Here is a 23673-nt window from a genome sequence, read left to right as displayed (position 1 = left end):
AGACTACCTTGATAATACTATTCTAACCATTCTTATTCTGTTTCCTCATCTGTAAAACAGGAATGATAATCTGTTTCTAAATTTCAATTTAGATGTTGTTATGGAAATGTTCTGCTGGAGTTGAAGAAAAAGCGAAAGAAGTAAGGAGTTAAGGGATTATTTAATCCATGCACTTGGCTTTATGAATGAGGAAGATGTGCTGCAGAGCAGTGAAATGATTCAGCCAACCTCACACGGAAGTTCATGGCAGAGCCTGAATCTCCTGACTCAAGGTCTTTTTATTCCATTTCTCTGCTTTTGGAAACTTCAAGGACATATCCTAGTATTGTCCCAAAGGATCTTCCTTTCTGATGCTATATAACTTGAGACATATGCCATGCCCTGAGGAGAGTCTGATCATAAGGCTGCAAGCTATTTGCTTTCCTCAAGTAATCTCCTTAATAGGACCAACATGCAATTGCTCCTCAAATATTTGCATAAAATATTTGGGTTAAAAACAGATCCAAACACTATGCTTCATCTCTGATTTCTAAATTTGCAATCTTAGAGGAGAATCTATTTAGAGTAATAAATTCTGGCTCCTGATTTTTTTTTCAGCCTAATTTAAATATTTTTTTCCTCTTCTTGCCAACTTTTTCAAGCTCAATTTTCATTTTTATGTTAAAATATGTTTTAAGTGCATAAAATATGAAGTTTCTGATGTCCTTTGGGAAAATACTGGGTAGATTCTTTAGAGTATAAACAAAATAATTACCAGAGAAGAGAAATTGTCATCAGAAAGACTTTTTGTCCAGCAGTCCTAAGTGAGATGGAAAAGGGCTCAAAGTACTGTTTTCAAAGAATGTGTGTGTAGGAGAAGCTGTTAACTCAACAGTAAAGAACATTAATTCACATCATGCAGAATGTTGGCAGCTGCAGGCTACTGCTCCTAAGAATTAAAACATGAACACTGACCTCCAAGCAATTGCATTCTGAGTAATGATACTGGAGATAGAGAGGGAGAGAGAAAGGAGGAGGGGAGAGAGAGAGGGGGAGAGAGAGAGAGAGAGAGAGAGAGAGAGAGAGAGAGAGAGAGAGAATATGAATATATGAGGAGGGGCAGGGGGAAGAGAAAAGAGATGAAGTGCTTAGCATTTCAATGTGTCCCTTCTGAATTTTTAAAGCTTTTGTCAATCAATAACTAGTAATATTTATGTGAAGTCAAGAAAAGCAGGCTATTATTATTAATTCCATGATATAGGTATGAGAGATGGAGAAATCACAATAATATGAAAAATGATCATGCTACCAAGAATTTGGGTAGCCCATTTCTGTTTGAGAACTGATAGTACTTAGAAAAATTTAGCTTTAATAATTGTTTTATTCCAGTAATTTTAGTAATATTTACAATCTAAATTTTCTTGATTTTCTATATCTTATACAACATGACCTCAACTGTTACCTGAGCATGTACCCCTACTCATCTACAATTCTTGGCCTTTAGAGGTCAAGAAAAGAGTGTATATGGTACCACACCACCTGATACATTTTATTTGGTGCTGATAGAAAAGTGTATGACCTTCTGTTGCTCAGGCAGTGTATATTTTGAAAGAAAGTCTGTGCCAGGATATTAGAAGACTTTATTTCAGAGTTATTTATTGCTACACTGTGTTTTAATCTGTGACATCTATGGTATATATCAATCACATAGCTTGTAAATGGTAAAGAGAGATACACTTAGTTCATCAATCTCAGGAGAGATTTCTGGCTTGTTACATCTGAGTGATGGAGATTTTTTTCACTTTTCAGTTACTTGCAGTTATCTCACTTTTCTTGATTGGCATTAAATAGTACTATACCTTGGATCTAGAGGCGGCAGTGGCATTCAGGAGCTTATTATAACTCATGGGCTGATGGGCAAAGAAAAGAACTATGACTTATTACTGGTACTGCACAAATACCAAACACTAAAATAATCTAAAGCCTGAAAAAAATGTTAAAAATGAACTGAATAATGCTTTTGACTTCCTGTTTAATATTTGTGGATGAAAAGAAATTTCCTAAACATAATGAAAATAATTTTATTCATAATAGTCCCCCCCCAAAAAAATACCTGAAAATAAATCTAATAAAGATGTTTTTTGATTTTTTTTTATATAATTGGGCTGTGGTTGTAGTTCAGTGGTAGAATGATTACCTAGCATGTGTTAGGTGCTGGGTTCAATCCTCAACACTACATAAAAATAAATAAAAAAGGTATTGTGTTCATCTACAACTAAAAATATTTTTAAAATTTTAAAAAATATTTTTAAAATTTAAGATTTAAAAATAATAATAATGAAAATTATAGAACACTAAAGAAAGAAATTGAATAAAATATTAGAAGGAAAGACCTCCCATGTTCTTAGATATGCAGAATTAATATTATTAAAATGGCCATATTATCAAAGCTGATAAACAGATTCAACTTAATACCTATCAAAGCACCAGTGACATTCACAGAATTGGATAAACTAATCCTAAAATTTATTTGGAAGATTAAATGATCAAATAGTCAAAACAATCCTGAGCAAAAATAGCTGGAGGCATCACAATACAGAATTTTCTTTTTTATTTTATTTTATTTTGTTTTATTTTATTTTTTTTATTTTTCATACATTTGATTCAAGTGAGTTATGAACTTCCATTTTTACCCCAAATACAAATTGCAGAATCACATCAGTTACACATTCACAATGTTTACATAATGCCATATTAGTGACTGTTGTATTCTGCTGCCTTTCCTATCCCCTACTATCCCCCCTCCCCTCCCCTCCCATCTTCCCTCTCTACCTCATCTGTTGTTGTTCAGTTCTTTCCCTTCCCCGCCCTTTCCCCTCATAACCTCATATATGTGATTTTGTAATTATACTACAGAGCTACAGTGAGAAAAACAACGTGATATTGGCATAAAAACAAAATGTAGACCATGATTAATTAGGATAGAGGATGTATACGAACCCACATATGTAAAGTCTTCTGATTCTTGACATTGTGCCAAAAAAATATGCTGGAGAAAAGACAGCTTTTTCTTTTTAACAAGTTTTGCTGGGAAAAACTGGACATCCATATGAAGAATGAAACTAGATTCCCATATCTCACACATAACAAAAATCAACTCAAAGACATCGGAATTAGAACAGAAACGCTGAGTGTATTAGAAGAAAATTATCAGGTCAACATTTCAACAGTTTTAGGCATTGTATTTCTCAATAAGACTCCTCCAACTCAAGAAATAAAATGAAGAGTTAACAAATGTAATGGCATCAAATTAAAAAGCTTCTCCACAGCAAAGAAAACAGGGTGAAGGAAGAACCTACGGAACGGGAGAAAATATTTGCCAGCTACTCTTCTGACAGAGGATTAATATCCTGAATACATAAAGAGCTTGAAAAACTTACCACCAAAAAAATAAATTAAGACAATCTTATCAATAAATGGGCAAATGAACTAAAGAGACATTTCTTGAAGGAGGAAATGTAAATGGCCAACAAATATATGAAAACATGTTCAACATCTTTAGCAATCAAGGAAACGTAAATCAAAACTGCACTGAAATTTTATCCTCTCCAATTAGAATGGCAATCATTAAGAATACAAATATTAATAAATGCTTGCAAGGAAGTGGAAAAAAGAAATTATTATACACTGTTGAGATTGTACAACCACCATAGACATTAGAATGGAGGTTCCGTATCCCAGTTATACCACTCCTTAGTATTTATCTAGAAGAAGTAAGCCAACATCCTATAGTGATATATGCATATTCATGTTTATAGCAGCACAGTTCACAATAGCCAATTTATGGAACAAATCAAGATGGTTTAGATATTAGGTGTCCCCCAAACACTTGTGTATGAGACAGTACAAGAAAGTTTAGAGATGAAATGATTGGATTACAAAAGGTTTGAATTCATCAGTCTATTAATCCCCTAATAGGGAGACACTTGTTGGTAATTGTAGAATGGTAGCGTGTGACTAGGGGAGGTGGCTCCTTGGGTGCATGCCTTTGGGTTTTATATGTTGTCCTTGTTGAACAGAGCTCACATGATCTTTCTCCCTTTCTCTCTCTCTCCTTCTTGGGTGACATATTTCCAGTTGCTTTCCTTTGCCACACACTTGTGCCATGATGTTTTGTCTTACCTCATGCCCAAAGAAATGGAACCATCTGTCTATGGACTGAGATCTCTGAAACTGTGAGCTACAAACTAAACTTTTCCACATTAAAATTATTCTTGTCAGGTATTTTGATCACAGCCACAAAGAAACTAGCTAAAACAGTATCCATCAAGAAATAAGTGGATAAAAAATATGGATAAAGAAAAATACACAATGGAGTTTTGCTCAATTATGAAGAATACAATCATATAATTTGCAGAAAAATGGATGGAACTGAGAATGTGATAAGTGAAATAAGCCTGACTCAGAAAGTCAAGGGTCATATTTTTTCCCATATATGAAAGTTAGAGGGAAAAGGGGAAAAAATGATTGCATAAAAATAGAATGGAGACCAACAGAGTAGAACATGGGGACTAGGGGAAGAGAGTTGTGAAAGTGAAGGGGAGGTACTGGGAAATGAAATAGACCAAATTTTGCCATGTGCAGGTAGGAATATTGTTTTATTTAGCTTTGTCACTGCTGTGATCAAAAGACCTGACAAGAACAACTTTAGAGGAGGAACAGTTTATTTTGAAGCTCATGATTTCAGAAGTCTCATTCCAAAGAAAGTTGTCTCCAATTCTAGGGGCTCAAGGTGAGGCAGAACATCATAGAAGAAGAGTATTGTGGAGGAAAGCAGCTCAGGACATGGAAATCAGGAAACAGCTCTTGCTCACCAGAGACAAAATATATACCACAAAAGCATATCCCTAATGACTCACCTCTTGCAGCCACACCCTACCTGCCAAAAGTTAGCACCAAGTAAATCCCTATCAGGGGATTAATGTACTGATTAGGTTAAGGCTCTCATAACCCAATCATTTCACCTCTAAACTTTTTTGCATTGTCTCACACATGAGCTTTTGGGGACACATAATATCTAAACCATAACAAATATATCACAATGAAACCTACTATTACATATAAATATAAATCACAAAAATATTAAAAATTATTTGTGAATTAAAGATATCTGTGCTTTGATTGGCAAATTAGTAGTCCCTTTTATTGGTATCCCCCTTCATTCTTCTTAACTAAGTTCCCTTCCCTGATCCTCTTAAAGAATATCCTTCCCCGAATAGATTTGTCTCTGCTTTAGCACCTGGGGCCCATCCTCACCCTAGCCTGAGACAGAAATGTCCTAGGGTAGGAAGTTACCACAAAGCTTTATTCATTACAATGTTAAAATTTGACAGGAACTGGTATTTATCAAGTGTTGACATAACACAGGGGAAATGCCAAAGTTAAAATATTCAGTGAGAAAAGTAGGATTCCAAATTGTCTATATTGTCTTGCCATAATTGTAAAAGACAAACAAATCTATTCACAGAAGGAAAAAAAAAGCCCTGATTCTTCCTACTTGGTTAAGGTTATAAAAGAATCTAGAAATGAAACTGTAGGAGTAATACTTATACTGAATACTGGAATGGAATAGGAATCCCAGAAACAGAAACTTGTGCATTTGGGAATTGGTCTTTAATGAAGGAGACTTTGCAGATGAGTGGAGAAAATTTGGATTATTTAATAGATGATGCTGGGAAACTATGTGGAACAGAAAACCTTGTTAAAAACTTGCTCTGTAAACAAAAGGAAATTCCAATTTGACTAAAGACTTAAATGAATGGTAAATCTATGAAAAGAAAAGAAAGGAAAAAATATATGTCTTTATGACTTTGGGCGGGGAAGAATGTTTCAGCAAAACTAAACACATAAAAAATTTCAAAACTAAGGGCTTCTGGAGCTGAGCTTGCCTAGCACCTGTGAGGCACTGGGTTTGATCCTCAGCACCACATAAAAATAAATAAATAAAATAAAGGCATTATGTTCATCTACAACTAAAACTATTTTTTTAAAAAAACAAACATTACAAAAAGATAAGGGTTTCTGTTCAAGAAATGATGCAAGATGTTTATCAGAAGTTAGGGCTCAAAAGACACTATCCCAAAAGACTTTGAAGTAAAAGAGATTGGGAGGACCTCAGAGGCAAGAACGACATCAGACCTTCCCCTCTCTCTGTGTGAGAGCTGGCCATCAAGTAATTTCCTGCCCTAACCCACCCCCTAAAATCATGTCATAGACCCTCATGTCAGAGGGGTCCTACCTTATATTAAGGGGAAGGAATGGTACACAAAAGAGGTCACAGATAATCTAGAAAGACCTTACTATTACTATTAGATATTATTCTTGTTCAGTCATACTTTCCATTCTCCAATGAACCTAAGCATAAAAATAGAATGGTTCTCCCAGGTCTTTGAGTCTACATTTAGTAAGAATCCTATGACTTGTGAAACTCTGTTAAATAAATTTGTCATGCTTTTCTTTTATTTACCTGTCTTATGTTACAGGAATGTCAGCTGTGACCCTTGTGATAGGTTAAGAAGACATGACACTCTTTTTACTCCAATACAGATAAGTGACAGACTATAAGAAGATATTTGTAATGTCTGAAATAGGCCAGGAAATATTATGTAGAATATACAAGGAACTCTTGCAAGAAAAATTTGAATACCCCAAGACAAGCTGGGTGTGATGGTGTATATCCGTAATCCCAGTTACCCCATGGGCTGAGTAGGAGGATCTCAAGTTCAAGGTCAGCCTAGGCCACTTAGTGAAACCCTGTGACAAAATAAAAAGAATTGGTGAGGTAGCTCAGTGGAGCACCCCTCAGTTCAATCCCCTATATTTCCAAGAAAAAAAATACTGCAAGACAGAAATAATGTTGAAGAGTGGTAAAGGGCCCTGCACAAAACTAAACTCAAAGTGGATCAAGGACCTCGGCATTAGACCAGAGATCCTGCTCCTCCTAGAAGAAACAGTAGGCTCAGATCTCCATCATGTTGGCTTAGGAACCAAATTCTTTAACAAGACTTCTAACCCACCCCTTAAAATTACATCACAGACCCTCATGCTAGAGGAGTCATCCCTTATATTCAAGGGAAGGAATGGTACACAGAAGAGGCCACAAAGAATTTAGACAGGCCTTACTATTACTATTAGATCATATTCTTGTTCAGTCATACTTTCCATTCTCCATTGAACCTAAGCATAAAAAGTCATAAGAAGTCAAATCAGGAATCAATAAATGGGATGGTATCAAACTAAAAATCTTCTTTATAGCAAAGGAAACAATAAAGAATGTGAAAAGAGAGCTTATAGAATGGTAGAAAATCTTTGCCACATGGAGCTCAGATACAGCATTAATCTCCAGCATATATAAAAAACTCAAAAACTTAACAATAAAACCCAAATAACCCAATTAATAAATGGGCAAAGGAACTGGACAGACACTTCTTAGAAGAAGATAAATGATTGGTTAACAAATATTTGAAAAACTGTTCAACACCACTAGCAATTAGATTTAATTATCAATTAGAAATGCAAATTAAAATTACACTGAGGTTTCATCTCATTTCTGTCAGAATGGAAATTATCAAGAATTTAAGTAATAATAAATGTTGGTGAGAATATGAGGAAAAAAAACTACACTCGTATATTGCTGGTGGGTATATTGCAAATTGGTGCAACCACTCTGGAAAGCAGTATAGAGATTCCTCAGAAAACTTGGAAACACCATTTGATTCAGTTATCCCACACCTAGGTTTGTTTATTTATTTATTTATTTTAAATGTTATTTATTTGTTTAATATTTTTTTCATTTGTTATACTTAGTTGAGCATGACAGCAGAATGCATTTCAATTCATTGTACACAAATGGAGCACAACATTTCAATTCTGTACATGATGTAGGGACACACAATTCGTGCAATCATATGTGTACCTAGGGTAATGATGTCCATCTCACTCCATCATTTTCCTACATCCATAATCCCTTCTCACCCTCCAGTGCTCAGTCCAATGTTCCTGCATTATTCTCATGCCCCACCCCCATCATAGATCTGCATCCACTAATCAGAGAAAACATTCAGCCTTTAGTTTTTTGGGATTTGCTTACTTCACTTAGCATGATATTCTCCAACTCCATCCATTAACCTGCAAATGCCATGATTTTATTATCTTTTAATGTTGAATAATATTCTATTGTGTATATATGCCATATTTTCTTTATCCATTCATCTACTGAAGGGCAGCTAGATTGGTTCCACAATCTATTGTAAATTGTGCTGCAATAAACATTGATGTGGCTGTGTCTCTGTAGTAGGCTATTTTTATGTCCTTTAGATATAAACTGAGGAGTGCGATAGCAGAGTCAAATGGTGGTTCCATTCCCAGTTTTCCAAGGAATCTCCATTTTGCTTTCAATATTGATGGCACCGATTTATAGTCCTACCAGTAATATATGAGTGTGCCTTTTTTTCCCACATCCTTGCCAACACTTATTGTTATTTATACTCTTAATAGCTGTCATTCTGACTGGAGTGAGTTAACATCTTAGAGTATTTTTGATTTGCATTTCTCTAACTACTAGAGATGTTGAACATTTTTTCATATATTTGTTAATTGATTATATATCATCTTCTGAGAATTGTCTGTTCAGTTCATTGGCCATTTATTAATTGGATTATTTGGTTTTCTTTTTTTTGATGTTAAGATTTTTGAGTTCTTTATATATCCTAGATATTAGTGTTCTTTCTGATGTGTGTTGGAAAAAATTTGCTCCCATTCTGTAGGCTCTCTATTAAACTCACTGATTGTTTCTTTTGCTGAGAAGCAGCTTTTTAGTTTGGATTTATCCCATTTATTGATTCTTGATTTTATTTCTTGCACTATAGGAGTCTTGTTAAAAAAGTCAGGGCCTAATTTGACATGATAAAGATTTGGGCCTTTTTTTTCTTCTATTAGGCATAGGGTCCCTGGTCTAATTCCTAGGTCCTCGATCCACTTTGAGTTGAGTTGGTGAGATAGGAGTTTAACTTCATTTTGCTACATATGGATATCCAGTTTTCCCAGCACCATTTGTTGAATAGGCTATATTTTCTCCAATATATGTTTGTCTAATATGAGATAACAGTGTTTATGTGGGTTCATCTCTGTGTCCTCTACTCTGTACCATTGGTCTAGCAACTTTTTCTATTCCTATGAGGAATATCATTAAGATTTTGATTCGAATTGCATTAAATCTGTATAGTACTTTTGGTAGTATGGTCATTTTGACAATATTAATTCTGACAATATTTATTCTGCCTATCCAAGAATAAGGTAGACCTTTCCATCTTTTAAGGTCTTTAATTTCTCTCTTTAGCTTTCTGTATTTTTCATTGTAGAGGTTTTTCACCTCTTCATTGATTCCCAAGTATTTAATTTTTTTGAGGCTATTGTAAATGGGGTAGTTTTCCTAGTTTCTCTTCTAGAGAATCTGTCACTGATGTACAGAAATGTCTTTGATTTATGGGTGTTGATTTTATATCCTGCTACTTTGCTGAATTCATTTACTAGTACTAGAAGTTTTCTGGTGGAGCTTTTTGGGTCATCTAGGTATAGAATTGTATGGTCAGCAAATAGTGCTAATTTAAATTCTTCTTTCCCTATACATATCCCTTTAATTTCTTTTGGCTAATTACTCTGGCCAGAGTTTCAAAAACTATGTTGAATAGAAGTGGTGAAAGTGGGCATCCCTGTCTTGTTCCAGTTTTTAGAGGGAATGCCTTCAATTTTTTCCCATTTAGAATGATGTTGGCCTGGGGCTTTACAATGTTGAGATATGTTCCTCTTATCCCTAGTTTTTCTAGTGTTTTGAACATAAAGCTGTGCTGTATTTTGTTGAATGCTTTTTCTGCATCTATTGAGATGATAATATGATTCTTATCTTTAAGTCTATTGATGTGATGAATTACATTTATTGATTTCCATATGTAGAACCAACCTTGCATCCCTGGGATGAATCCTACTTGATTGTGGAGCAAGATCTCTTTGATATGTTTTTTGTATTCTATTTGCCAGAATTTTATTGAGAAGTTTTGCATCTGTGTTCATTAGAAATATTGTTCTGAAGTTTTCTTTCTTTGATGTGTCTTTGTGTGACTTTGGAATCCGGATGATATTGGCCTCATAGAATGAGTTTGAAAGTGTTCCCTCTTTTTTTATTTTATGGAATAATTTGAGGAGTATTTGAAGGTCTTATAGAATTCAGCTGTGTATCCATCAGGTCTTGGGCTTTTCTTAGTTGATAGGCTTCTGATGGCATCTTGTATTTCAATGCTTGAAACTGAATTTTGTAACTTGTATATATCCTCCTGATTTAGTTTAGGCAATTAATATGACTCTAGAAATTTGTTGATGCCTTTGATATTTTCTATTTTATTGGAGTGCAAATTTTCAAAATAATTTCTAATTACCTTCAGTATTTTTGTAGTGTCCGTTATGATATTTCCTTTTTCACCATGGATGTCAGTAAACTGAGTTTTCTCTCTTCTTCTCTTCATTAACATGGCTAAGCATTTATCAATTTTATTTATTTTTTCAAAGAACCAAAATTTGTTTTGTCAGTTTTTTAAATTGTTTCTATTTCATTGATTTAAGCTTTGATTTTAATTATTTCCTGTTTTATACTGCTTTTGGTTTTGATTTGTTCCATTTTTCTAGGACTTTGAGATGTAATGTTAGATCATTTATTTGTTGACTTTTTCTTTTTCTTCTCTTAAGAAATGAACTCCATGCAATGAACTTTCCTCTTAGTACTGCCTTCATAGTGTCCCAGAGATTTTGGTATGTTGTATCAATGTTCTGATTTACCTCTAAGAATTTTTTTAATATCCTCCTTAATGTCTACTGCACCACATTGTTCTTTTAATAACATATTATTTAGTCTCCAGGTGTTGGGGTAGCTTTTATTTTTTATTTATCTTTGATTTCTAATTTCATTTCATTATGATATGATAGAATGTGGGGTAATATCTCTACTTTTTTTTGTATTTGCTAAGAGTTGCTTTGTGGCATAATATATGATCTATTTTACAGAAGGATCCATGTGCTGCTGAGAAGAAAGTGAATTCACTTGTTGATGGATGACCCACTCTTAGATTTATATCGAAGAACGTAAAATCAGCAAAATATAATGATGTAGCTATACCAATGTTTATAGCAGCTCAATTCACAATAAGCAAGCTATTGAACCAACTTAGGTGCTTTTCAACAGATAAATGGTTAAAGAAAATGTGGTACATATACACATATTACTCACTCATAAAGAAGAATGAAATTATGATTTTTACCAGTAAATGGATGGAACTGGAAACTATCATGCTAAATGAAATAAGCCAATTCCAAAAAGCCAAAGTCCATATGTTTTCTCTCATATGTTAATATTGTCTCACAATAGGTGGGGGTGAGGGGGTGAGAGGGGGGAGGTTCACCAGATTAGACAGGGAGAGTGGGGGTAGGAATGGGAAAGATGGTAAAATGAATAGAACATATCTTTCATATGTTCATATACGAATACATGACCAACGTAACTCCACATCATGTACAACCACAAAAATAGAAAATTATACTCCATGCATGTATGATGTGTCAAAATACATTCTACAATCATGTATAACTAAAAAGAACAAATAAAGAATTTTTTAAAGTGAGTGAAGGAAAGATGGGAAAAAGGCAATTCATGGTAAGGAGAAATTCACATGACTAAACAGTCTAGGAAGTACTCAGCTTCATTAATGATTAGAGAAATGTAAATCAAGTGACTTCACATTGCTCAAACTGGCAGACAATGGAAAGCAGAATAATACTCAGTGCTGGCATCATGTGGCAAACTGCAGCCCCAAGAGAGTGTAACCAGGGCAGGCCTTCTGGGCAGCAGTGTATTTGGTGAAGTTAAACATGGATGTTCCTTCCTGAATCTGGAGTACCTTAATGAGATTGTAAGAGGGTACAATGATGGCTTTGCAGCATCATTTGTGGTAATAAGAAGTTAGAAGCAATGTAGGGACAAGAAGAAGTTAGAAGCAATATATGCTATCCCTGTGGGAAGGAATAAGTTTAAGACTGTGCAGAGGATGAAAGACTAGATGGTAGACAGAAGAAATGAACCATTTTTACCCACAGCAACACAGAGACAACAGGGGAAAAGGCACTGGGTGACAGAGAATAAGAAAGAACAACTTTTTATGCCATAATACCCTTGTATGTAATTTATAAACACACAAACATACCCAATCAACAGTTATTTTTCTGTAACCTGCAATAAAATATAAACTTCAAGAGGGCAGAAATGATGTGGTTTTTAATGATCTTGAGGTATTCACAGTATCTAGAATTTGAGAGTACTGTAGGGGCATCAGATATGTTCCTTGAATGAATGATACATATCAACATTCTTAAATATATAAATACATTGCAATGTTTGACTCTTTTAGTATGAGAGAATGGGAATGGAGAGAAATTATGAAGGGTAACAAAAATATTGTGGTAATATTCCATCATCTGATTCACAGTAATAATTCAAATTTTGCACCTGGGATAGGAGAAACTCTATGCAGAACAATCCAAAACACGTAATATTCTTAGGTGCTGGAATTAGTGCTCACTTCTTTGTCCCCTCTGACAGTTTATATTTTCTAAAAATTCTAGAATTAGTAGTATTTTATTTTTATTACCCCAAAATCCAACACTTGAAAATGCCTTCCTCAGGCTGGGGCTAGCTCAGTGGTAGAGCGCTTGCCTAGCACATGTGAAGCACTGGGTTCAATTCTCAGCACCACATATAAATAAATAAAACAAAGGTCTATCAACAACTAAAAAAATATTTAGAAAAAAAGAAAATGCCTTCCTCATACTTGAAAGGACCAATGCCCTCAATACCAAGTTTCCTTCCATTGCTTCTGTCCCTACCTTCCCACATTTTATCCACCCTGCCTCCTTCCCCCAGCACTCCCACCCCCACTCACTTGTATGGAGTTGTAGTATAGCATCCTTGGCTGTGCTTGTGTCTCTGTCAATGAGTGGTACCAGCAGCCTTACCCTTTTCTTTCAGACTGACCTCCTAGTGTAGGACTGACTTTGGTTATCCAGAATAACTGATTTATGACTTTTTCTCTTCCTTTCCTTTGAATATTTGCCTTGTTTCCTGGTCTCAGCCTTCTCTAATTCATGTGAACCTGGTACTTCTCCCAGTGTATTGCTCAATAGTGTCCCCTACTCTAAGGCCTATCCTTAGTAGAAATTCAGAAGGTGATCTTATTTGATAATGGGGTAGTTACAGGTATAATTAGTTATGATGGAGTCCTACTAGAGCAGGGTGGCCCCTTAGTCCAAAATGACTGCCACCCTTATGAGAAGAGACATAGAAATATCCAGGAAAACCACCACATGCTGACAGAGGCACAGACTGGAGGGATGTGTTGATGAGATAATATTAGTGGCAACTGCCAGAAACTAGGAAGAGGAAAGGATGGTTTCTCCCTGAGAACCTTTGGAGACAGCATGGCCCTGCTAATGTCTCACCTTAAATACTGTAATACAATAAAGTTCTCTTGTGTTACATCACCAAATTTTTAATAATTTGTTATGGTAGCACTAGAAAACCAATACACCCACCCTGACTAAACTGGGATTTTGGGTGCTCAGAAAACCTTGCCCATATTCTGTCTCCTTGTAGTCTGTCAAAACACCAAAAACCTCAAGGGGAAAGGAGGAGGAAGAAAAGGTCTACTCCATGCTTATATTTATTCTAAAATGAACTCCAGTTTAACACAAATTATAGATATGACTCAACAATTTCTCTCACTTGAATGAAAAATTAAAATGGGACAAAGATGTATTCAGAGTCTGGAACATGCAGTGCAAAGATTAAAAATCAGTGGGATCCTTTCAATACTGGGATTATCACTTTTGATTCCACCTCCCAATATCTCTGTGCTGCCAATGCTTTGCAGAGAATAATTTGGCCAAGTCTGGAAGTCAACAACTTTTTCCTTCAAAGGTCAGGGTGGCAGATTGGGATCTACCTTACTCTCTTGCCCTCTTCCTATTCCATTGGGCTTCTGAATTAGAGGAGAAGTTAAAGCCCTGGTATATTCTGTTTCCTTTTCATGTGTTTCTCCACTGCCTGGTGCACCCCTGTGTAGCCCCAATAGATACCAGAGATGAGAGAAGCAGGGCCTTGGGAAGCTCATAACAACAAAAATGTCTAGGAGGCAATCACATCCTCTAACTGTGCTGTGGGTCCATCTGTGATGATTCACCCACTGATTGAGATGTGCTAGTCCTTCTGGAAACTCATGCCATTCACCCTCATTCAGGGATGATCTCATCTTCCTCAGAAATCTTTAACTTCTTCCTTTCTTTTTCTCTCTAATCCATTTTCTACAGTAGGCAGATTGTATCTTTCAAACTGTAGATGTGAGTCACTTTTTCACCTGCTGAAAGCTTCCAATGGCTCTCCAGATTCACCTTACAATGAAGTCCAGCTTTTTACATGGTCACTAAAGGTAAAGCCCTGTCTGAGGTCCTGGTCAGCATCCCTATCACCTGCTTATTTTTCCTTTGATTCCCTGCAATGAATCCATACCATGTAACCTGCAATTTTCTGAATGAGCCTCCTTTTCCCTCTCAGCAGTGTGTTATTTCATGTAACTTTTCTTTGCCCAGAACCCTGTTTTCCATTCCTTGACGTCTGTTTTACTCTTTTATGCCCTTGGGTTTCAGTAAAATATTGCCTTCTTTGAAAATCTTCAAATATGAGCATGTAAACACACATACACACACACATACACACACACACACACACACGTGCATGCACATGCACACATACACACACACACACATCTGCATCACTGACTCAACTCTCTGAAAACTATAGAGATTATAATTTTATGGTTTATAGTGTATAATTTGTATTGCTGTGTTTATTTTTGTGGTTGTATGAAGAATGTCTGTTTCCTCCATTAGACAATGAGCTCCTTGATGGTGGGAAATTTACCTTCATTATTTATTTGAGCACCTAACCCAGAGGCTTGCTTAGGCTAGAGGCTTAAAATGAATCTGTCATGGCTGGGCACGATAGCTCTTGCCTGTAATCCCAGTGGCTGGGGAGGCTGAGGCAGGAAGATTATAAATTCAAAACCAGCCTCTGCAACTTAGCAAGGTCTTAATAAACTTAGTGAGACCCTGTCTTTAAATAAAAAATAAATTGTTTGATGGTTAAGCACCCTGGGTTCAATACTGGGTACCAAAAAAAAAAAAAAAAGAATTTATGGCATGAGCGCTTGGGTTTCAGACAGCTCTATATCTAGGGTTCATCTGGTTCTGATACTCTGTGAGTCTATAGACTCTTCCCCTCTCCCAACATCCTGACATGTATCTCCCCATTTAATCTGAGTGTGAATTTATTGCTAATTAAAACGCATGCCTCCATGCCAATGATATGTGCAGCATACTTGATTAATGCTACCCCCATTCTGATTAATTTATATAGCATTGTGATTTTTCTCTTTCAGAGAAATAATCCTTGTGTTTTCTTTTGATTTAATTTGTGCTACTATTTATTGGCTAATTTTCTTGAAGAACCATCTCCATTTTTCTCTGTATCTCTGATAATTCAGACAGATATTTTCACTTGTGTAGGAAATGATTTTCCCCCTTTTTTAGTGTGTGGTGATGAATCTTTTCCACAGATATTTTTTAAAATCTCTGTTTGCATTTGTCAGGAGCTCTGCCTGCCCATTTCCTCCCCCTCTCTTTTGCTTTTCTATCTTTCTAGCACACATCACTTCTTTTCACAGTAATATTTGAGCAGCATTCTTAGTTTATTTGGTTTTAGTGGTCTGCATTTTTCCAATTGGAGAACATCTCCCTTGGCCTATTTTTAACCACAGAGCTCACACGTACAACCTAGATCTTTTCTTTTTCTGAAAAGCTCTGCTGAGGGGATAGGAAGCTTAGCCAAAATCAAAAAGACCCTATGAATAGAGGAGGTGCTGAAATGTAAGCTGTATTAATGGTAAAAAAAAAAAAAAAGTTGCAGTGCTTACAATTCAGTGGGCTTTGGGAAAGGAATTGCCACTGAGCTCTCTAGTGAAAAATTAATAATGCTTATTATGTGTCTAGTTCTCTTCACAGATATATTCTTGATCTCATTTAATCCTTACCAACACACAGAGGCTATTATTCATAAATTTACCAACTTATTTATTTACTGAGCACCACATTTGTGCCAGCACTTTCTTGAAGTTAAGTGGGATGAAGTACACAAAGTTTTAGTAAATCATGGTGTCCCTGGGATGAGCAGATTAGGGTAAGAGAAAATGTTTGGGTGGGGGAAGAAGCAATCCATTTTGAAGAAGTTATGATTGAAGTATATAGTCCTTCCCTCCCATCCTTCATTTTTGAAATACGACAATTAACTTCAAGTAGTTGTCCAAAATTACATGATTTGTAGGAGATGAAACCCAGGTCTGACTGGCTCCAGGGCCAAGCTTTTGCTCTCCACTCTTCTGTGTCCAGGAAATAAAGCATGACTACACTGTGTGATCACTGGAGCCTGACTCTACCTATGTTTTAGTTTAATAGCTTCCTTCATCTCACCTGAATACCTCTAACACAATTTTCACTGTCTCCCTGTATTTCAGAGGCTGATACTCTTGGCAGAAAGCTAGAAGAGCATTCTAATTTTAGGCATTATTTGTGATCTCAAAAAACTGTCACTAAAGAACACATTAATTAGCTAATTTTCCTGTTATGACTCATTAATGAATGCTCTATCAAAAGTGCTCCTCCAGATACTTAGGCAATGAAATAGAAAGACAAAGCTACCTTGGGCAGAGTCACCTTTATCCCTTTTCATGAAATAAGCCAGTCTTCTCAAGTACAGGGGCCTGTGACCATAGCCCCAGGTTGACCAACAATAGAGCACACCTCATTGCATGTGCTTAGTGAGGGCCAGGCCCTTCCACTCATCACCTGCCTTCTGTGGTCATTCTCTTCTCTGGTCATTGTGCATCATTAGATGTTCAAGCACAGGCCTAGAGTGGCCTAGTCAGATTCCTTAGTGTATCAGGGATGATACATAAGTGAGTGCTTTGAGGGCTTTTCTGCCAGATTCTCTTATACACACATACACCACACACTTGCACCTTCACAGCTTGAAAAATATTTCCCCAGTGGAAAAAGAAATGATTTTCAAATCATTTCCTGCATGCTAAGCAGGCATTTTTTTATACTACCAGCAAAACTTTCAAACTTCAAGGAAATATATTTTCCTAGGGTGTTAGTCTATAATATTTAAAAATCCTGAAAGTATTCGAACCATATGAGAAACTAGTACAAACACTGGAGGGTGGGGCATAAGACTTACTCAATTTTGGGGACTGCTTCCAGCCTAGGCTGGACCTTCACTCAGCTTTTTGTCTTCCTAGCCCCAGATGGCCAGAGTTCAAGTGTACTCTGAGCACTCAGCACCAAAATTCAAAGTCACTCCTCTTTCTCTCCAGCTCTTCCCTTTTCTGTCTTGATAAGATTGCAAGCAGATTACAAACTGTCATCTCAACATATTCACCGTCCACAATGGGATCTCACTAAAATCATAGCAGGTGGCAAATTGGCCTGATTTATCATTATTTGCATTTTTAATTTGTGGTATTTCAGGCCTGGAGGGTTTTTATGGGTCTTAAAATGACAGCACAACATCAATATATAATTCATTATCTATTTTTCATAATATCCGTGGTTAACTATCCATTGAAAAACACAGAGAGAGCCCATTCCACCAGGAATGACAAAGGTCATTAACACTTAAGGAGAATCAGTCACAACATTAGCTTTCTTGATTCCTCTCTGAGGTCTGTCAGAATAAATTGCTGTGACTGAAGCACAAGTCTCCATGCTGCTCTTGTGTCAACAGGAAGATCTTCCTCAGCAGCAGCTTTTCTAGCCTTCAGAATGGGCAAACGTTAAATAACTGAGCTGCACTGTTTGTTGGGCTTCCACAGTTCTCTGACTTGGTGAAAGTAGATGCTTTCAAATTGAAGCAAAATTTAAGGGAGCAAGAGGGACCCCTCCATCCCATCCTCCTTTCTTTCCTAAGCCCTGCAGTATTCCCTTGTCACCCTTTTCTTCCTCATCCCCTGCCCTGCCCCTAGGGCACTGCTGTCACCTACTCTAAAATGGAAGAAATACTGACTTCTAATCATTTTGAAACATCATTTCCACAGATGAGCAACACATATAGACAAATCGCCTAGGAATGCATCTAGGAAGATATCAACAAAATAAAGGGGTACCTTGAGCAATTTTATAAGAGAATGATCAGCAAAGAAAACCAAGCAGACTAATTCAGGAAAGATACAGAGGCCTCTATATTCTTCGTGGCAGGAGTTACAACCCAACCGAGATAGACATATTCTTTATTTTTTCTTGCTAACCCAGATGCTTCTACACAGAGAGAGCCCATTCCACCAGGGTAAAGCACCCTGAATAGTCCAGATCACACCAATCTTCCCTTTCTCTGGCTCCTAGTGCATAGATAAACCAATCAATCAAAATGTCAGTTTTGGGCAGTGCTCTCAAACCCTATTTTAGGTAAGACAAAGAAGACATGCAACATATGATTAGTCTTCAGTCATTGAATGTGAAGGTTTTATCCCTGGCTACCAGCTGTAGTCTTCTTTAGAACTTTCCCATTTCACCATGTTCATCAAATACTACTATGAAATCCATAAATGTATTAAGTTTGAGCCATAGATAAAAGTAATAATTTGCTTCAGCAGCTGGAATGATTATTCTTTTAGGATTTATTTCATTCCTTTCATCACGTATTTCTGGAATGCTTACTAATTTACTGGGTATATTTAAGGCACTGGGATACTCCACTGACCAGTTGAATTTTAATATCTTTCTAGACCCAAGAATATAAGAGAGACATATGCAATCCTTGAACAACTACACAATTTCCCCACCAAAAAATATGGCTTTCTAGTAGGCATCTGATTCCAGACACAATTTACTGGAGACCTTGACATTGGCTTCACTGGTTGTGAATGACTAGCCTCTATTCTGGTAGTAAGTTAAAATGACTCCCCAAATTCAAGCTTATCCTGGATGATATGTACTAGTCAGGACATGTCACTCCAGAGTGAGCATTTTAGAAGATATGGAGGATGACGTGTAACATATTTCCAATGAAACTCTGATAGTATTTTACATAATTGATGACACTAGATCATCTCCATAATATGTGACAACAAGCAGCCACATGTAGTCCCTAGAAAGCAGAACAGACTCATCAAGAGTGCAATTATAACACATTCACTGGTTCTTTATTCTTTCATGACAGTTTGACTTCTTTCCTGCTAAACTGCTCTCTAAGAAGATTTATAATGTCAGGAATGAACAAACAAGGATAGTTGAATAAGTAATAAAATTCTAAAGGAACTGTTATGTTAATTTATAATGCACCATTTGTCAACAATCTGAAAGACATTATTTCAAACAAACGTTACTAGGTGGATGTTAACAGCCAGCAAATGTATTTATGCTAGTTCTTATTCTGAGTAAATGACTACATTATAGAAAGGATTTGCCATCATGTTAGTAGTGTTCTTAATTGTTCACAATTTCCATAATTTACTTTTGAAATCATAGAAAATTATTTCAACAAACTTCCAGTTTTAGATATTATGTACACTAAAATATGCCAGACTTTGGGTTTTAGTAAATGAAACAAATGGCTCAGATGTGTTTACAAATGTTAGTGTAGCATTGTTTTATTTAGGGTGGCATGCTCCCAGATGTGAGATAAGTAGAGAATTGTGCAATTATCCAGATAATCTAATCCAAAGCACATTTTTTGCTTGTTTTTTTTTCCTTCTTGGCCAGAAATATCTGAAGTAATTGGCTTAGCTGTTTCTTTTTTAGAGCCTGTTTAGGATTGGTCTGAAGGCTGGGGAATAAGAAAAGTTCCAGTAGCCTTGCTTGGGACATCATTGCCCTTGGTGTGAGAAAAGAAGAGACAATAGCTATATTTCTTTGGAGTTTCTTTGGGTAATCTCGGCATCAATAGCCACCATGTTTTCTAGATGAGGCCATGAATAATGTTAAGGAATTAGATGAAATAAAATGAGCTTAATTATAGGGTGTTTTATCTATTCACAATCTGTGGTGCCATGCTACCTTCTCTTGGCCTAGTTTATCTATCCCTAGCTGGTGGGACAAGCCTTTTCTTTCTGGCTTTATGTATGCATTCCTGAATTGCTCCTATCTTTAGTCTTAGTGCCCCACCCAGTCCCAGTCCAAATCCTCCATTTCGTCTTAGGTTAATAAATTTCCAAAACTCTAGTTTTCACTACTTAGTACCTGAATCATCAACTTTTAGTGGCTTTTCATTTCCTCCTACAGAATAACATTCAGAGTGCTCAGCCTTACATGAAGAGCCCTCTGAGATCTGCCCCCCACTTCATCTCTTCAGCATTCCTCTTGGGTGCCCCAGCAAGAAGTCGGTATTTTGGTCACATGGAGTTCCTCATCTATCTCCTCCCTGCTCTGGGCTTTGTTGGGCCTCATCTTCATTTGCTCATCCAAATGCCACCAGATACTTCTTTCCCCCTGGGTCCACCTCCTACTGCTCAGTAAGACCTGATCTCATTCCATCCTTTGAGATCTCCATGAACAACATGTCCCAGGAGAGCCTTCCTTGCTATGAAATGGTACACATCCTTGGTCACCTAATTGTATTCTATGAAGGTATAGCTCTTGCATTGCCTTACTTTTGGATAATGAAATTTTTACTTGCAAATGACATCTTTTCTCAGTTTGATGGCCAGCCCCCATGTGATGCCTTTTTGTGTGTTCCATAGCCAAAAGGGGAAATAATGAGCCCAATTGTAGTTACTACTCTTCCAGCCACACCTGGAGTGAGGAATCCCTTCATCATTCAGGTAAAGGCCAATAAAATTTTGAGAAGCTCAATGTATGAACAAGACCTCTGGCACAGGTTTGCTGGAGTGACTGAATCAGCTCTGGATGCCTAGACTAGAACAATGGTTTCATTACTTATTTACTGTGTGCTTTCTGTCTACTTCTGTGCTCTCATACAAAATGGGGATAGTAGTAGTACCCGCAGCATACTGGTTATTGTTAACCAAGATCAATAAGTAAGGCAGTTAGTGCATGGCATATAGTAAATGCCCACTAAGTGTTGTTACTTTTATTAAACATCATGTCAAAAGAGTTTCTTACATTATGTCCTAGTCTTCTCTTTCAGGGGAGTGTCAGTTGACAGTAAAAGCACAGGACCACTCTTAAATAATGGACTTTGGAAATGAGTATCCATCCTTTGGCCTGATAGGTAAGGTGCTCTCAGAGTGGCTAAATTGTAGGGCTTTGCCCTAGACCATTTACTGGAATGACAAGCAACTGTACAATTTTATTTGCTTTTTCATGTGATGCCATCTCATCCCATTGACAAGAAAATAGCAATAGCTGGTGAGGTTTAAGAAAGACGATCCTGTGTCTTTTAACATTGGGCTGAGACTGAACCTAAGATTAGCACAGTTCAGCATGGGATAGAGATGTGAATGAGACAAATCAAAACCATGCAGATGAAACAATCATGAAGTCTAAGACCAGACCAGGAAATAACCTTGGTATCCTAGACATTCCTAAGTGACCATGGATAGGGCTGAGGTGTCTGCCCCAGCACCACAAATTCCTTGTTTTTTACCATATTGATTTGTGCAAAGTCACCTTTTATTTACATTTATGTTTTTTTTTAAATATTTCACCTAGTGGGCTGCTTTTCCCTCAGTTCTACATCTGATCCAGGTGAGATGTGTAACCCTTCCTCTCTGTGAGCCTGAATGACAAAAGCCTGAGGCTTTCACCCTTTCTCAGACCAGAAGACAACCCATTTTGATACTGGGCACATGTAAAAGAGCCCACTGGGTAATCTGCCCTCAAGAGTGGGAGAGTTACCTTGAATTCAGTCTCATTGTTGGCTAGTCTGGCTAATTCGTTGCTTAGCTCCAGTGCGGTGAGGACGGGGTCTTCGCTAGACAGTGACAAATAGGCAGCGCTTGCCAGTCCTTTGTAGGCATTCATGCAGGAGCGCGAGTGACTGAAGGAGTCTTTCCGCTGCTTCTTGGTGCACTAGATGCACTTGCAGAAGTAGTCGTGGGACCGCTTGATGCGGGTGCCCTTGAACAGCAGGATGTGCAGGATTTCGTACTCCTGGCAGTGGGCCGCCAGGATGATGGGCGTGATGTCGTGAGAAAAGCATGTGCCATCCTCATCATAGGCATAGAAGTCGTCGTCCTGCAGCTTCTGTTCCTCGGGCTAAGTGTCAGGCGCTGGCACTGTGCGAAGGCCGGGTGGTTGAGAATGGCCTCCACAATGTGCACGTAGCCCTTGCTGATGGCCGGCAGCAATGCGGCCCGCACCCACGCCAAGTTCTCTTTCATGAGCAGCAACTCCGTGATCTCCAGGTGCTCGTTGCCCACGGCCAGCTACAGCGCATTCTGTCCCATGTAGTCCATGCAGTTGAAATTGAGGGTCTTGGACTCCTCCAGCAGTTTCCTGACCACTGTAATGTTGCCATACTCGCCTGAGTCTAGGAAGCGCTCTTCCTCAGGCGTCAGGCAAGTGCCCTTCGCATTGAACATGTAGGCGGGACCCCGAATAGCCTACCGGGGGCCCTTCTCCCTCAAGCTCGTGTGCCTGCACTGCATGTTTTTGAAGGTGCTGCTCCCCAAACTGTGGGACAATGAGGCAAAGAAGTTCAGTTACATTCCCAGAGGCCTGCAGACTCCTCAGAGGCAGAACAAACAAAAATTGTTGAGATAAAAAAAATCATGATTGGAACGTTATTACAAACTATGAAATCTAATTAGAAATCATTGTCTTAAACTCCCAGATCAAGACAAATAGTTGCCTGAACTTTTTTTTTTTTTTTTTCAAATGGAGAATCTTCAGTTATCCAGTTTTTCTACCCTTGGGTACAGGAGTCCAGCAGAGCTGTATGTGGGTTGATGTAGAATGTGATGGGAGATAGAGGTAGAGTGTGGGGAGGGGGAGGGGGAGGGGTGTGGCAAAGGCCTGTTTTATCCATTTGTGTAGTCAAGCAAGTCACTTGTTTCCCCTGGGCTTTTGTTTTCTTAGGTACAACATAGAAAACTTTCTGCACAATAGGGTCCATGGGGGGATTAAATGAAGTAATTTGAATGGAGAAAGTAGGCAGTATTACTTTTATTCTGTTCTTTTGCATCTACCCCCATTCTACAAGGGTTGTGTCCACCACAGTTACTGCCACATTTGCCTCAAATGTCTTGCCCCAGTACATTGCCATACTGCAAGTATGATCACATAGGCCTGTGTATATATTTCTCCATGAAAATTAAGCATCTAAGAGAAAAAAAATGTGACAGGGAGCAGGACTAGAGTCATTGCCACTTGCTGATGGCTGTAATCAGCCCTCCTGAAGGAGTTCAGTTGTAACTTCTTAAGACTGAACCTGGAGTTTTATATGGGTGGGGGGAATAGATCAACTTAAATGTTGGGTTCACTTTTAAATATTCTTTCTCACTGTTGTGTAATATAGAGGTGATTATTAAT

The 23673-nt window shown here is 37.4% G+C and overlaps 1 pseudogene; it reads right to left on the bottom strand.

Moving 5' to 3' along the window:
- Positions 1 to 23407, bottom strand: part of LOC143388609 (short transient receptor potential channel 7-like) — a 63791-nt pseudogene extending 40384 nt beyond the window's left edge.
- Positions 23408 to 23673: the final 266 nt, after the last annotated feature.

The sequence above is a fragment of the Callospermophilus lateralis genome, unplaced genomic scaffold, assembly GCF_048772815.1.
Source record: "Callospermophilus lateralis isolate mCalLat2 unplaced genomic scaffold, mCalLat2.hap1 Scaffold_708, whole genome shotgun sequence".
NCBI lineage: Eukaryota > Metazoa > Chordata > Mammalia > Rodentia > Sciuridae > Callospermophilus > Callospermophilus lateralis.
Note: the sequence above shows the minus strand (reverse complement) of the source record. Positions and strands in the feature narration are given on the sequence as shown.